At 34.8% G+C, this 17,847-nt stretch overlaps 1 long non-coding RNA gene across 1 annotated transcript; it reads right to left on the bottom strand.

The window, feature by feature from the left end:
- Positions 1 to 13,566: 13,566 nt before the first annotated feature.
- LOC113330390 lies at positions 13,567 to 14,487 on the bottom strand. The gene is made up of 3 exons (XR_003350236.1): positions 14,425 to 14,487; positions 14,158 to 14,319; positions 13,567 to 13,937 (listed from the first exon to the last, which is right to left on the bottom strand). It is a non-coding gene; the product is annotated as an uncharacterized LOC113330390 (long non-coding RNA).
- Positions 14,488 to 17,847: the final 3,360 nt, after the last annotated feature.

Raw genomic sequence — 17,847 nt, 5'->3', positions numbered from 1 at the left:
AATAATATGCAGTATTGTCTCCTAGAAAAAGACAAGAAGAACTATGTCACACGGCAGAACTATTTAAAACAAATAGAACACATGTTTACTGAAATCCTCACCTTATAGGATTTTTAAAGATGATAAAGATTACAGTCTCCTTGCTTAAAGAGCATCAAGATGCGTATTTTCCTACTCACCATTTAAGATTTTTTCACATTTCGAATTACCTCTAGTTATGTGTTTACCATTCGGTTTTGAGAAGTTATCATAAAACTCACATGTAGTTGGAAATTTTACCCGAGTTCTTCTGCCTTTTAAAGGTACTAGATAACTTATATATAAGATCATTGTAACCTGCAATCATCAAGTCCATGTGCGCAAATTGAGCCGTCTTTTTTACATGTAAATTCTTAGATTTTCCAAGAAATTGAGTTTATATTGGAACCCAAGTCTGCGAAGACTTCTTTAGGTTTTTCTTAGAGATTTTATCAAATCATGTGCTCTTAGTTCTGTTTGATGAGTAAGTTTTCCTAGCATTCTTGGAAAGTGCCTTGATTCGAGAACCAATTTCCTTCGTTTTAAAAACCAAAGGTTTTGTCTTTTGAATGTCAATAACTTCTTGTAAGATGAGATTCAAGGTATCTTGAATAGACTCAATATGATTGTTTCTCAATCTAAGCTTACACTTCCATTGAACATGTCATTCAGTCTTGTAGAAGTAGCAAAGTTTTTGAACCCTGACAAAGTCAATTTGCACATACTTAGCACAAGAGCATTTCTTTCTAGGAGATACAATTTTTTCTTGGTCATAGAAACATAACTGATCATGTTTTATCAAAGAGGTAAGACTTTGATCATGGACTTATAAAATATAATAACTTGATATGTTGTGAGTGTCATTGGCAATTACATCCCCTAACTCTTTTATTTTTAAAGTGGCCATTGATAAGGATAATTGCTCAGATTCACATGTAATACATGGAGTTGGTGGAGTCTCCAGAAGACGTTGAAGTTCCAAGAAGTTTTTCTCAAGAAGAATCATGGAGTTGGTTTGAATATTTACTTCAGCTTCCTCAAGAAGAATCCTGATTTGTGAATCCTTTTCATTAACCTTTCCAGTAAGATTGTTGACTTTGTTCGTCAGCCTATTAACCTCGGAAGCCTGAATTCCAAGACGACTAAGAATCACAACGCTTTCCTTAGATGCTTCCCTTTATACGTATGAATCACATTTATCAGTAAGGTATTAGGGATAACAATTGTCAACAATATATTGCTTTATGGGAACCGAAGATTCGTGTAATTTAGATACGAAGGGAGATCCTATCTCATTAATAGAGTCCATAAAAATATTTTTTTATATAACTGGTGATACATTAACAGAGATTGCACTCTTTTTCATAATACAGATTGCTTCAAATACATACTTATTAGGTTAGTGTTTGCCTTCTCGTATACCAGTTGAAAACGCATGGGATACCAAATACACCCAATTTTTTCGTTCGATAACATGCATAGGAAAAACTTAATGTTAGAGCACTGCTCGGTCGAACTCGCAAGCGTTGCTATCTCAAGCTTGCTTGTCAAGTTTAGTTGCCAAAACTATAAGTCTTGATTTATAGTCTACTTTTAGCTAAGTCTCGGATTAGGATAAAATGTGTAGTTGAGCTTTAGGCTCCACGACATTCATCGATTGAAGACGAAGAAATACTAAGGGGAGATTGTGGAACTTCATCAACAAAAGGTATGTGGAGACTTGAACTCATCTATCACTCAGAGGTCTATCTACTCTATCTCCTATTTGAGACAAAAGTCGTATAGCTATATAGACTTCAATTATACACATTTGATATTTAAAGCTGAGTTTAACTCGCTTACATATTTCTCGAAATATGTGTTGGTAAGCTTTCGCTTTAACCAAGTTCATCTTATATTCTTGATGAAAGTCAAAAGATGATCATGTGAAAATCGCCTGGTAACATCTTATATGATTTGTGTGAGACAGTCATTTGGTGTAGACTCAGAACGTTTCGTATTGATCATTCGATCACTTGAAGAGGATATATACCCAACTAAGATAGGTAACAACGCAAAGGTTATACACCCAAGTTTTTCGTTCGGCAACCTGTACCGACAAAACTTAATACAATAACAAGTATACCAACTGAATGATCCTTGACAATATGTATATAGAGTTTATATCTTAACCTATACATACTCAATCAGTATACCTCTTGTAATCCCTCATGAGACTATAACTCGTTCACTAGGGACACCTAAGCGTTTAAAGGCATGTTATTTATGCTTAGAGTAACCGTATCCTCACGACATGGAGTTGTTGTATTTATGATTAGTTTTATTTAGTTTACTCGAGGACTAGAAAAAGCTAAGTGTGGGGGAATTGGATAAGTGCATAATTCATATGATTTTAATGTCCATTCCATACTTGTTTTAGCTATTATTCTTGCATATTTTCGTATTGTTACTCTTGTTTTCTCTTATTTGTCTCTAATAGGTGAATCATCCAAAAAGTAGCTACAAAGTGCTGAAAAGAGCTAGGAAGAGAAGTATTCCAAGTATCCAAGTCCAAGAGAAGTGGAAGAAATGCGACGAAAAGGAGCAAAACGCTCAAAATCAAGAGAAGGGTCAAAGACCGATCTTAACTCATTCAAATTAAGGATTTCTCATCCTCATTCAAATTAATGCAAGAATAATGAGGTCATTCCGAGTTTGGATGAAGAAGTTGTGGCCAAAACAAGCTTTTATTGAATACCGAAGACAACAAAGTCCGCGGACGGGTTTCATACTTTAATTCCTAAAATTTATGCTGGAATTTGAAGTTTGCGGACTGGGTTTGCGAACTTGGCAAGTGGAAAACGTGTATTAATACTTTGGAAAGCCTAAGGGCACGTTTGGATTCGTTATTTCGGGTCGGGTTCTTGAACCGAACTAAATACCTGGTGGGCAAGCAATGTAAACCTATAAAAAGGTATTAGGTCATGGAATCAATAATCTCATATTATACTTTTGTTCTTCATTAATATTTTAGGGTTTACCCCTTTAGGGGGAAACCGGGTAATTTTGTAATCATGAGAAACTAAATCCTTGGTTGATTAAGGATGAATTCAATGTTCTAAGCGTGAAGCTTTATTAATAATACAAATATATTGAAGGTTTTTATCATCATCATTTGTCTTTACCATATCTAGGGTTTATGAGTGACTGTGATTCTTATATTGATTTGGGATGCATACTAGATTAGTCTATTGATTGTTCTATCGCTAGTAGAAGTTATGAGATAGGTAATCGTCGATTAACTCTCTACACAAGTAGAAATCGCGAAACCTTACAGAGGGATTCTGTGGATAAATCGTGTGTGAAGACAACACCATCAAGTAAACCTTGATCTAAGAGATTAACTACTGGGATCAACCTAAATTCACAAATATTAAGGCGTTCGATTGGATTACACCTTGAGTGATCTACTACTTGGTGGTTCGTTGGATAGAATATGGTAGTCGAGAACTTCTGTATCCAGTGGTAAAAGGAGTTTTGAGGATAACACTGATCTAGATGTTATTCTACGGTTGGTGATGAATGGTTCTTACGAACGATAAATAATTGTATTAATCCAATTATCGCTTGGTAACGGCGAAGGATTCCTTGATCATCTCTTTCTTTTAATATTATCTTTTTATTTACTTTAATCAAACCAATCCCCCTTTGTTATTTACTTTATTTTTCTAATACAAATAACCTATCAATTACACAACTCTCTGTGGGAACGATCTCTTACTACCACTATATTACCAGTTAATTAGTGGGAAATATATTTATTTATTTGTTGTGCCTACGACATCCCAAACAAATTTTGGCGCCGCTGCCGGGGAGCAGTCGCTAATTGTTTTGTTATTTGTTTAGCTTGTTTTTTTTTTATTTTCTATTTTACTCTTGTGAGTCGTCATGTTTCCTTACGGAAATAACATGTACGAAGCACAAGATTACGAATACAACAGTGGTAATCAATATGGTTTTCAATCTTATTCATATGAAAAATACCAACCATCCTATGGGTATGATCAAAACCTATCTTTTGGCTATGGTCAATATCCCACGGAACCTTATGGATATTCTCATTCATGTCAACAACCTTACGACGGGCATGTAAGTGAACAATCACAAGGATGGGAGGATAGTTATGCTTCTAATCCTATTTCTCCAAGTGTTGCAGAACAAATGTGTACCATGATGGAAGATCTTCATGTGCAAATAGAAAATTATTATGAAGGATTAGAGAAACGTCAACAAAGTATTGATCAACGTCAACAAAGTGTTGATCAATCACTCCAAGAACTTCAAGAGGTTATTAACAACTTAAGGAGAGGCATGAATCAACTTAAGGAGGAAATGGAGAAATATGAGCAACCTTTGGAAATCTTTTGTAATAGTGATGAAGTTATTCCAACTCCAGATCGTAATAATGATCATTCGCATATCCAAAGGAGGAGCCTTGGTATGACCGAACCATTGTTATGAACGGTGTGACATACTCAAATGCATATCAACGTTACAATGAATATCCATATTACAATGTTTTTAGTCTGGTTAATTTTCAAGAAGTATACCCGATTATTCCCTAAACGGAAACTCATACAGAATACCCTAAAATTTATACTGAAGAAGATTTCTTGAGAGCGGGATTTGATTCGGATGATGAAAGTGTTGAAGAGATGGAGATTGAGAATGAAACCAAATTGATTGAAGTCGTGGAAGACCCAATTGAGCTAGATAACAATAGTTTGATAGAGGACCACGATATACTTGAGGTAAATACTTCACTAGAGATTATTACGAATGAGGATCGAAACAAGGTTTGTCTAATCCTTTGCATAATTCTATATCTATTTATCCCTTTTCTCCAATTGAAGTAGCTTCTCAAAGAGCTGTTAACCCAACTTTTAAGAAAATACCTCACTTAGGATTGGAGTTATGTGCTTCTAAAATTTTAACGGATTATTTTGCCTATAAGTATCCACCACTTGATGTGTTTGATTCGAGTATTATGCAGGTTCACCAAACTGAGGAACCTTTTGAAGTTCCCGAATTTTATGTTATCTATCCACTTTCAAGTGTAGAAAGGACTAAGTGTGGGGGAAACTTCAATAAAGTGATAGCTTCAATATTTATATTTCGTGCTAATGGTTTTGTGAAGCTGTTATTTGAATTGCAGATTGTTATTTGGAAGGATTGCCAAGTTTTCAGATTATTAGTGTACGGATGATAACAATAATGTCGGGTTGACGACGTTAAACCAAGCGCTAAATGGGAGGCAACCCATCGGTTTTGTATCTCTATCCCTTTTTGTTTTAGTTTTCTTAGTTTTGCACTAGTATGTAACCCGTGCTACGCACCGGGTCCGGCAAGATCAGCTAATGTAGATTATTTTTGAACAGTCTTTGATTAGTTTGATCTTTTAAAGGGATATGGAACTATGATACAATTTAGGTATCTAATGATTTGATGATTTAAATTTAGTATTATAAACCTAAATTTATGTATCAATTTTATAGGCAAATATTAAAATAATTAAAAAGAAATTGACTCAGTAGATTTTGGATTTAAAATAATTAAATTTTCCTCTGAATATTTGCAATTAAACATAATTACACGTTTTTTTTTTCAATTCTTTTTTATTAAAAAATTGTCCTATCCAACGATCTTTTCTGTAGAAGTCTCGGAAGATATGTATATCACATGCAAATTTGTGAAATGCAATTTTCAAAACAAAACAAAAAGAAATGTGAAATGCTAGAAGTGTGCATGCAACGTTACTGCAGAGACACCTTTGTTAATGTCTAGATTTAGAAGTCGATCGATGTAACAGTACTATGTTGAGTCCAGTTTTGTATAGTACTTTGTCAGTACTACATGTTTGTTGGTGGTGTTTGAACTATTTTTTAATTAAGCGTAGTTCATGATATAACTTAATATATCTTATCTTAGATGGACACTGGTCCCCAAAAAAGAACACCATGATAACACTGTTAATATAAGATTCACATTCATTTAGTTTAAAATTGCCGCCATTTAAAAAAATTAAATAATATACTGTTGGTGAATAATAATATGTTTCAAAATCTGTGTGCCAAAAAATAAATGCCCATGCTATCTATAATCTCTATTAATAAGTAAACACTTCATTGCCTTCTTCATTTATCTCAACCAACAGTGGCATGTCAGGTTCCTTCTCTATAATCTCGTCCATATCTTCATCATGTTCATCCAGTTCGATCAACGTTGGCATGTCATCGTCGTTTTTTATTGTGTCATACTTTATTGTTTTACCAGGTAGTTCTTAGTAGGTGTCAGAGTTGTTCTCGGTCAAGAATTGTACTTATCCGTTCGTTTTTGTTTAACAGATATGCTTTCTCCAAAAAATTATCACAATGAAATATCTCATGTACTTTTAGAGTGAGATATGTGAAGTTTATTTCTTCAAGTTTGAATTTGAATACCATTGATTTCCTCAATTACAGCTAATATTTCTTCTACCCATTATGTCCGGTTTTTACAAAATAAAATTATTATCTAAGAGATTGCATTCTATTTTTTTCCTCGAAAATTGTGCTTATCATAAACATTATGGTTACCTTTACATCACCGAAGAAAATTTTAAATATACATGTAATTGTAATACTTTTATTCTTATCTCGAATGATGGCGTAGATCCGCCTGTTAATGCATTCGGCTCCATTTGGTAATTATATTTGGAGCAGCGAGTTATGATGTGTTTACATATTTCTGGATTTCGTCTGAGATTTCTTTTCCAAAAATACACGAAGATTGAATATCATAAGATATTTTTATTAAGCGTATAGGTGTGCTTTCTTCATCTACGTTGAAGTTTTTCTCCCGATTCATGTTATGACTGGTCTCGAGCATATCCCTTCCCCATCATCGTGAATGGGTGATTTTGCTGGTTTTGTTTTATTATCATTTTTCCTTCAAAGATATAAACATGTGATTAGTATTTAAAATCACCAATTTTTTTAGTAAGGGAATATGGAATTCAGGAATAATCAAACTATGAAATTATAGCAAGTTCAAATTTTATAGGCGGATAGTGTGTAACCGTGCCGGGGTACGATAGAAATTGATAACCATTTGGTGAGGCGAGGCTTCGTCCTACACCTGACCCAAGAAGGGTTCTAATTAAAAAATACAATCCATAACCAATTATATCATCATTTAATTGATTAATAATGAAAAAAATATTCACCAATCACTGTCTAAAGTATCAGAGATTAAGAAATTGTCTTAAAAAAAATTTGAATCGCTGACTAATCGTATAATCACTTGTAAGAATTAGATCGATTCTACCATTTGCTACACGTCAAGACGTCGACACTTGGCTTTCTAAGAATCTTATGCGAGTACCTAGAGTTTTACGCTACAATGATAGAAATGTTACGGTAGTAAGCTTCGGAAGTCATACAAACTCAATTACCGTTATACCATGTTTGAACAACAGAAGTCAGAAGCAAAAAAAATATTATTATGCTTAAAATCCATTTTTGTTTTGCTTCTAGAAATCATTTTGAAAACATATCCTCAAACTGACTTCTAGAAATCGAAAAGTTACTTCTCGGTGTACATCATAACACCCAATTATAACGCGTTTGAATATAGAAGTTGAATTCTCCACAACAAAATAAGAAAAAAAATATTTTTTCACAAAAAGTTACGGTCTTTTTTGCTTCTAGAAATCGATCTGAATTGTATACCCAAACTGACTTCTTCCAAGAAGTCAAAAAGTTATTTTTAAGTTTTAGATTCTCTACTTCATATTGATGCCAAATGCGATATTGTGAGGTGCCTTGTTCAAAGATCTCAATTCTTTTGTTCCTTTTTACTTCTGCAAATACTTGAAATAATAAATTTGATGTGCGTTGGATTCAAAATTTCAGTTGGACTTAAGGAGTTTGAACATCCTGATGTTTTCTCAACGGTTAGAATTATTGCACCAACCTTCTTCCCGGTGATTGCCAGTTCGCATTCTTATTTGAAACTGGTACTTTGGTCGCTGAGAAAAAACTTAAACTACGCCAGGTCCCAGATATAATTTAATTATCAGTAATCTATTCGCTTATGGAATATCTTATTTATTTATATGCACACAATCACATACAATCAACACATAAAGATGATAAAACTTTCACATGATGGAACAAAAAACCAATCACCTGTCTCAATCTTTCTTTTCACAGTAAGGACCGATCACGATGGATTTAGGTTTTGAACCATAAAAACCAACATATTTGAGTGCTTTTACATGTCATTGGCAATGTATCCATTAACAACCCTGCTAATCCTCTTCTCGATAACCCATCATTCTATTACTCCTAATTTCCAAGTAGCGGTAGTGTTCATCATGAACACAAAACTTATAATCAAATAGAAATAATCACAAACAATTTCCTTTTGAAATATTATTGCCCTTTGAAAATATTATGGCGTCGATATGATGCTTCCTCTTTTCATTATTGAACAAAATGTTATCTTATTCCATCCTTGATTCACTGGGAACTACCGTAATCATTACTATTGGACAGTGACGCTTGTACTCTCTCATCGGCAAAAGATAAATCAACCAATTGTTATTGATATATACTTCTCCTATGTATGAATATCAAATTGACCGTGTCCGCACATAGCTAAGAGCATAATTTTTTTAATTCTCCGGTTTCTTTACAATGGAGAGCTTCCACTACTGTGAGAGCTATTGCATGAGTTATTTATGTGTGTCAGTAGCAAGTCTTCAGTTAGAAAATTGTATTGCACATGTAGCAACAACCACAACAGAAGATTTAATCCTTAAAATTTCCTTGAACACATTAGCAAAATTATAATAAGAAAAAGTAATAATACCATTTAACTTTAAAACATTCGATTTGAGGGATTGCAAACCCTTTCTTCATCCAGCCTTCGAATTTAACAAAGCAAATTCATAAATAAATAAAAACAAAAACAAAACGCTGGTCTTGGTGATACTATAATGGGTCAAAGCAGAAATTTGAAGATTTCTATATGCAGAAACTTGAAGTTACAACATTAGTTGATTGACTTAAATTCCTACCATTTCACATTGAAGAAAAAATATCGAGTTCATTGTAATTGAAGAACACATTTCCATGTTCCCAAAACAAAGAATACATTTTTTTTTTCTTAATACATCTAACTCGATCATAATGATTCTTACCACTGAATAGGCTTTTTAATAGATAGTCGGTAACTGGCATTCTGTTGCTCGGCTCATCATTTTAGTGGAGGAGAGGCAATTGTAATTTTTCCTATACCGAGACACCGTGAAATAATAACAAAGAACCGCCATTCTTGCATCATTATAAATACATTAACACTGAATGTAAAATTGCTCCTTTTATCACCGCTGACACTATGTATAGTATGAGAAAACCAATCGTCAATCATGAACTCCACAACAAAGAAAAGGACTAAAGAGTTAGCTTTGATCATGTTACTCATCGCCGTAGTACATGACTATTGTGTGAAGACTGCACTGATGATTTGATGATTACTCCATGCTGTAGTACATGACTACTGTGTTGAAAAAAAAATGGGTTTCACAAAGGATGAATGAATCAGAGAAGAAAGTGTTGCACTCCAAAACTTTCAAGGCTTGTATAAATTTCTTTTAGACAAATATTTCTACCCTCCCAATAACAATTGGCGATTACAACAGGTATGCGAAATATTGCCTTCAGGATACAATGAAAGCCCTGCAACGAAAACTGAATTCAAGGTTTGTACCCCTTGATTCAATCAAGAACACACAAAGAGATTTCTGATTTCTGATGATGCTTTTTGAAACAGAGAAAACAGATTGATTTTTCTTATATATTAAACGAAACTGGGAGAAGCTATTTATAAAGGGTTTTGCACCTGTTGGGAATAGGCTTTTTTTATTCGCCAACAGGTTTCTATTCACGAACCGTCAGGTTCCTTCATCAACAGACATCAATGGTGTCTTTTGGATTCGAAATTTTCGAACAGGCTTTTATCGGCCAAATAAAACCTTCAGTTCAAAAAATTCTTCCGGGGGCGTTGCCCCCTTGAAACCCCCACCAGGGACGGTCTCCCCTGGACCCCCACGACCTGACCTGTCAGGTCGACCAAAGCCTGGGGGGCGATGCCCCCCAGAATCCCCCTTTGGTTAGCGGCGTTGAAAATATTCCAACATACTGTGTGAAAGACTGCAATGATCATTGGTATTTCATCCGCCAACTATGCTAGTGGTCGGTGTGTTTTTGTAATTAAAAATGGAAGAATGATGTTCTCGCCTTCACAGAATTTCCACTAACCAAATTCGTTTTTTCTAATAAACACAGCCATAGTAAAAAGAATTCTTGAAGTTTCATTTGTATGCACTTAATTGCAAATTTCATCAATTATGATGTCTCAAAATACAAAGTTGAATCACAAAAGATAAACTTGAGTTGATGAAATCCTTGGTTACCATAATAAACATTTACAAAAGAATTTTTGATCAAACAATATATTACCCATTGTACCGACACACAGACTGCCATTGCGTTTGCCCCATATCATCCTGGAAAATATTTTGGTTGGAGAGGACCTGAAACTTGAACGTAAAAGCAAACCTTCGTGAGAACTTCTTAATAAAAGTTAAGGTATTCTTACTAACGACACTAAAGATGCCGTAGAAATCCCAAGCAATCAATCTCCTTTCGAACATCATCCCTTGTATATTATTTATCATATACAACTCTGGCTGCCATAAAGATTCATTTATCCTTGCTTTTTACAGTTTCTAGTTTGGGAGAACTATTGACACAAATATGTATAAAACAATGATAAAAGTATCCACGCACATTAGAGACACCAAACTCTTTATTAGTTGGTTGCGTCCAATAAAATCCCTGGCCATGGGGGTACGTTTAGGCTCTCGGTCATTCTTAAATGTTTCAAAACCCCTTTAAATTGGGACAAATATGTACCAAAGTATCCCTCCACATTAAAGACACACCCACTTTGTATCTATTAGTTGCGTCCAGTACCATCCTTGGCCATGGGGGCCCGTTTAGGCTTTGGGACATTCTTAAATGTTTCAGAACCCCCTTAAACAGATGTGGATACCACACCTTCTTCCGCCATTAATAAAGCAGTAATACATTCTTGTGCTTTTTGTTTGGTTCTCAATTGAACCGAATTTAGAGCAATGATGATGTTTGATCTAGCTTTGTAGGGAATGTCGGGAATTTTGATCTTCGGCGGGGATAATCGTTATTCCTTCAAAGAAGTTGGTTTCAGTCATGTAAGGACAAATTGGCAAAAATGAGTGGTAAGGCTTTAAAAAAAAATGTTGGGTGATGTTAGAAATATGGTTGTCTGACACAGTAGAAGGAAATCTGGCAATAGAAAAGGAGACAAAAGGTTGCATAAAAATCCATAAAACATAACAATAGAGTAGATATTTTATCATTTATGACCATATGCCTAACAAAAATGTACATCCGCTACTGGAATTAGGAAACACTCACAAAGAATTAGCATTGGCTTTCTTGTTCAGCTTTTCATTTTTGTCTTACCATAATAACTTCCGGTCAGTCAGCCTTACCTAGAAGAGCTTAGAAAAAAGAACATGGTATCTGGTGCCTTTGGTATCATATGCAGTTCAGTATGCGGAGATTTGTCGTGGGGCCAGTTATCTTTCAGAATTGTGCCAACGATCCTTGTTGGTGGCCAGTACGGTTGTACACAAATAGGAGATAACATAATAGGAACTTAGGAGTAGCACACAACATAATATTATCATCATCATTTAAACAATTAGGAATTAAGTCTATCATGCTCATATCAACAGTAGGGTTTACGGTGGTTGCAATAGATTGAAAATGGTTAGTTACGCAATTAGCTATTTCAACTCTAGTGTTGACCGACTCCCCATTAGTATTCTGGATAGTCTCGATTCTGTTTCTTCTGTATCTGATTTTAACCTTGTTATGCAAATATTCGGTGTTTCTATCTCCTAAAGCCAAATCTAGGTCTCTACTTTTATCTTTCCAGAATTTCTCTTGAATAGCATACCACTTAGATAGATCAACTGTCAGCTTAGCAAGGTCTTTAGCCTTATCCCTATATGAATGTCTCCTATTTGTTTGGTCTAGTTTTTTCTTGATAAGATTTATGTTAGTTCTAATTCTTCTTAAGGAACTCCTCTCTTGGAATCCTCATATTTACTTCAATTGGCACAAAAACAGTCGCATAGAGGAACCTCAGGGCTTGCAAAAGAAGTATAAGACATGGTACCTGCAGCTATTCTTTGGGAAATCCTTATCAAATGCAACAAAAGAATTTTTCAAGTAAAATATCAATCACACTTTCAGGTCAGTGGGAAAGTCTGTTCCACTAACACACGAACAGAAACATGTAAAACCTCGTCTTTCTTTACTTCCAACTTACTTGGATGTATAACATTGCTATTCTTTCAGCTTTTCTTTGCTCTTACACGACTCCCCTGGATAATGACCACCATTAGTTAGTAACTTAGCACTAAATATTCTTTTACTCACCTTGCTAAATTGGGACGTTGACGTGCATTTTCCCACACCCTCCCTCTTAACTGGACACTTTTCCACCCTCTTTCTGTAGTTTTTCATGTCCAAAAATAGCTATATATATAAGAAAGCAGAAACTGCTGAAGGATACTGAAATAAATTTCTCAATTTCTTACATACTCACAATTAGAACTTTACTCCACAAAACATCATAATAAAAACAACAGGTATTTCATTTTTACTATATCAATAGCCTCCTTCCACAACTTCTTGCAAAACTATCTTTTGTAAACTCGCCTTCTCCTTACAACTTGAGCAACCTTCTTTGGAAAAAGAAAAGAAAATAGAGAGAACTTAATGACCCGTGTTCCATGTATTGGAAGAACATGTGATGTCTCAGCGCCTATGCAATTTGGCGATCTTGTCATCGCATTTATACCAATTAGTTGCATAAAACTATAACTAAAATCATGCTCAAGCATCCTTATAAAGGGAAATTAAGGAACACATAAAAATTTGTGGTGTATCCATGAAAAAAGTATTTTTTTTTTGCTCTCATGAAACTGCAAATACACAAAGCATTAGCGCTACTTTAACACAAGCAAAATGTTAGTCAAATAAAAGATCTGTAATCAAAATAAAACATAGAAAGGGAGTAAAACGTAAGGGAAGTTTGGTTCGCATAGAGAAACTAAATAGGAACATTCAGGGGAATTAAAAGAAAATATAAAACAAAACCAACAAAGAATTGAACGATGACTGATCTCCAGCTATGTGCACAAACCAAAATAAGAATCAGTGATACAATATTACCAACAAAAAAAAGAAGGGAAGAAAAAACAAATTACAGAGAAGCAGCCGACCGTTTACATATTTTCAAAACGTCAATCTTATAATCAGCGACACCTAAAAATGGAGACACTTAAAATAGGAATCAAGTAGATTTTCTTTCAAATTTTGCCTTTCTTATTCAACGAAGGTTGACGGAGGTACTACTACCACCAGCGGGTATGCTGGTCAGGCTGGAAAAAATCATGATTATCTCAAAGTAAACCAAAACACAATAAAGCAAGCACGCTACCAGTACAACCAAGAGTATACTATAGACCAAGGTTCAAAAATAAGAAATCTAAAGTAACAAAAATATACGTCATAGGCATTGAGGGGGGCTATTAAACCAAGATAACTTTTGCTACCTACTAAAATCCCGGAAGCAGACAACATGATCTCCAACTTCCAGTCCTTGTATTGGAGAAGTAGATTTGGGATGGATTCTAGTATATAATGTTTTCGAATTTCCACATGCCTTTTGAGTTGTTTGATCCGGTCCGAGATCAATGAATGTTGTGTAAACTATTCCTGCAGGCGCGTAAACTATTGAGAGTTAATAAAAAACCAACAAAACGATCAAAAATTCAATCATACATAACGATCAAAAATCCAATAATACATAATATGTGTGTATAGTCTAAAGTATAAAGAACAAATTAAACGTTAGTTCAAACAACACCAATCAAACATACTAACATGCATCCTAATTTGGGATGTACAACCACTAGAGGAAAAAAAAAATACTCACATTATGATCCATAACATGAAGCTCAAGACTCCATACTTTCCCACTCTTCTTGTTTTCGAATTTCCACACCTTCAAAACCAATGCTTACAACTTTATTAGCTTCCTTGTTTGCTTCAAGATCGATGAACGATGAATAAACTGCCCCTGCAGTCTTGCTAACCACTGCAAGTTAACAAAAAAACAACAAAACGATCAACAGAACAATCAACAAAATCGGATAACATATTGCAGATTCACCAAAAAACTAAAACACAAACTGCTACTAACCTTGCCACCGAATCTTCATCGGTCTTTGATGTTCCTTCTCACACATTGAACGTATGATACTACGTATCATACTAATAGCCTGATTCTTAAAAACAAAAAGAGATCGGTTGCTTGATACTCAGCTCTGCGTAGCTTATATATATATATATATATATATATATATCTCCTAACTCCAACTCCACGAAACTGCCTTTTTTGTTTCCATTAAATAGTCATGCAATTCCATCGCAGTTTCGATCCAAACTTATTATTAACTGCCAATGATAGAACTTATTTCCATTGAATAGACGTGCAACAATATCATAGCTTGGATTTGGAAGTAAACTTAGCATAAACTGCATAGAATCGCCAAAACTTAGATTACACGAAATTTCCATCCTGCTCCATTAATTTCCGATGAAAAATCCTATAAAAACTTATTTGGATTAATTATCCTCTTGATATGGAAATTATCAGATTTTTTCCAAAAACAAAATTATTTCGACTCTTACCCCAAATATCTTCAGAGATTGCTTTTCCATTAATTTCGCATGATAGAATCTCGTAAAAAAAACATATATTTGCTGATTTTCTTTTTATAAGGAATTTCTCGGATTTTTTCCCTCAAAAAGAAAATTGTTCGAACTTGTCAGGAAATATATTCGCAGTTTCTTTATATGGTATTTTATTTACGGATGATCCAAAGGCCTGGAGCATCCGATCGAAACGGTCCCATAAAAAATTAACGATCACGAAATGTAAGGGGGTTAACTTGTTTTTCAGCCAATCAGGAGCGAGGGTTCCGTTCACCGACCAATGAGAAAGTAGGTTACCACAACTCTCGACGTGGAGTGAGAGATGTGATTGGGTGTTTAGGTTGTTGATATCATATCTTGCATTCCCATCTTAGATTTTACAAAGTCCTATATCTATAATGAAAGCTTTGACGAAACTATTTTCGTCAGAAAATTGATTGCGTAGTTGTCACGAAAACAACTCTCGAGACTTCATATGAAGTCCGATTTGAGTGGTTGACCCGAACTTTTAAAGAGGACAAACTCGCCTTTCTTTTCCAAAAAGAAAATATGGATTCGGAGTCTGTTAAATTGTAGCGATAGGCCTAGACATTTGAGTTTTAGTATTTTTTCAGAACTTTTTCAGATTGCATGTCTGTCAGTCCGGAGGCCATAAAAGTTAGAAAATTCATCTAAACACTGTGCCCTTTGACACCTTATACAAAAGACGTAGGCAAACAACTTTTGTTTAGGATGTTTTTCCTAATTCCCTACCCATTTGTACATTTTTCGAGTTTTTCAGGGCTGTTACGTCAAATCAGAATTTTCGGTTTTGAACATTGAAGACAATGTTGAGTTTAAGTGTGGGGGAGTGGTTAAGCATGTTTGGTTTGCATAAAAAAAAATAAAATAATACTCTTTGATTTCTTGCATTCTTGAGACTTCATATTTTGGAGTTAATTATGAGCTATTTAGGATGACACTCTAAGCCTTTTCAGGTTGAAACAGTTCTTACATCTGTAGATTGAGTTCCACTTTGTCGTTCCACAATCCTTTATTATATACGTTCATAAATGAATGCGAAACTCAGCTATGGTAGTCGTTTGAAAGATTCATCCTCGCAATTAATCATTACTGAATCACTTTCTTTTTATTTTTGCAGTTGTATGTTTCTCCAAAGTGATTTGGTGGGATCCTGATACTGCCGTGGATGTTGTATCAAGGTAATCATTGGTTGAGTATACAAAACCCCATAAGACAAGTATGTCTTACACTCATAAAGAGTGAGCCGAGAAAAATAAATATATATATAAGGCTCCTCTTCATTTATTGACACTAATAAATGATTGGTCCGGAATTGCGGACTAATAATGTAGTCGATGAAAATAAAAACCATATCATCATTATATAGCAAGTCAAAATGACTATTGATGAGTTTCTTGACACTTGGATAGCAGTATGTGTGAAACGTTGTCCCTGTCTTCGTCGCCTAAACAAGCGTGGAATGCAGGATCCAAGGCAACTATCATGTACTTGCTGAAAAGGAACATGCACTTAGAGTATCTAATCATGTGGTCAAGTTAAATGGGTCCTTCTCTCAACTGGTACGCTATAAATACATATCCTTTGACGACATTCACACAAGTATTGTGGGTAACATCTTTCACTTTAGTTAACATTTGCATACTTCACTTTTCTATTTCCATTTCCTTATCTATCCATGTGATTTTAGTATGCAAGTGTTGTGGAAAACGCTGCAACAAGTACGATGACTATCTTAGTAGAGTTTTGCAATCAGGTTGAATGTCACACTTAAGTAATTGCTTATGTGTGATGATTAGAATGTATGTGGGATGTTTGCAGCTAAAGAACGTATGCAAGCTAATTATTTGGCTTTCTACTTTGTGTCTATCCTTAGTGGTTCTTCCAAGGCAAGAAACTGGAGTAGGTTTTGTGGGTATACCTCTTGTAAGCCCTCACGAGACTATAACTCGTCCACTAGGGACACCTAAGGGTTTAAAGGCCTGTTATTCATGCTTAGAGTAACCGTATCCTCACAACATGGAGTTGTTGTATTTAGGATTAGTTTTATTTAGTTTGCTCGAGGAATAACAAAAGCTAAGTGTGGGGGAATTTGATAAGTGCATAATTCATATGATTTTAGTGTCCATTCCACACTTTTTTAGCTATTATTCTCGCATATTTTCGTATTATTACTCTTGTTTTCTCTTATTTGTCTCTAATAGGTGAATAATCCAAAAAGGAGCTACAAAGTGCTGAAAAGAGCTAGGAAGAGAAGTATTCCAAGTATCCAAGTGCCCGAGGTGGGTGAACCATCATAAATATCGGGTGCCCCAAGTCCAAGAGAAGTGGAAGAAATGCGACGAAAAGGAGCAAAACGCTCAAAATCAAGAGAAGGGCCAAAGGCCGATCTTAACTCATTCAAATTAAGGATTTCTCATCCTCATTCAAATTAATGCAAGAAGAATGAGGTCATTCCGAGTTCGGATGAAGAAGTTGTGGCCCAAACAAGCTTTTATTGAATACCGAAGACATCAAAGTTCGCGGATGGGTTTCATACTTTAATTCCGAAAATTTCTGCTGGAATTTGAAGTTCGGGGACTGGGATTGCGAACATATCAAGTGGAAAACGTGTATTAATACCTTGGAAAGCCTAAGGGCACGTTTGGATTAGTTATTTCGTTATTTCGGGTCGGGTTCTTGAACCGAACTAAATACTTGATGTCCAAACAATGTAAACCTATAAAAAGGTATTAGGTCATGGAATCGATAATCTCATATTATACTTTTGTTTTTCATTAATATTTTAGGATTTACCCCTTTAGAGGGAAACCGGGTAATTGTGTAATCATGAGAAACTAAATCCTTCATTGATTAAGGATGAATTCAATGTTCTAAGCGTGAAGCT

The sequence above is a fragment of the Papaver somniferum genome, chromosome 1, assembly GCF_003573695.1.
Source record: "Papaver somniferum cultivar HN1 chromosome 1, ASM357369v1, whole genome shotgun sequence".
NCBI lineage: Eukaryota > Viridiplantae > Streptophyta > Magnoliopsida > Ranunculales > Papaveraceae > Papaver > Papaver somniferum.
The sequence above is the reverse complement of the archived record's forward strand: the minus strand, read 5'-3'. Positions and strand labels throughout refer to the sequence as shown.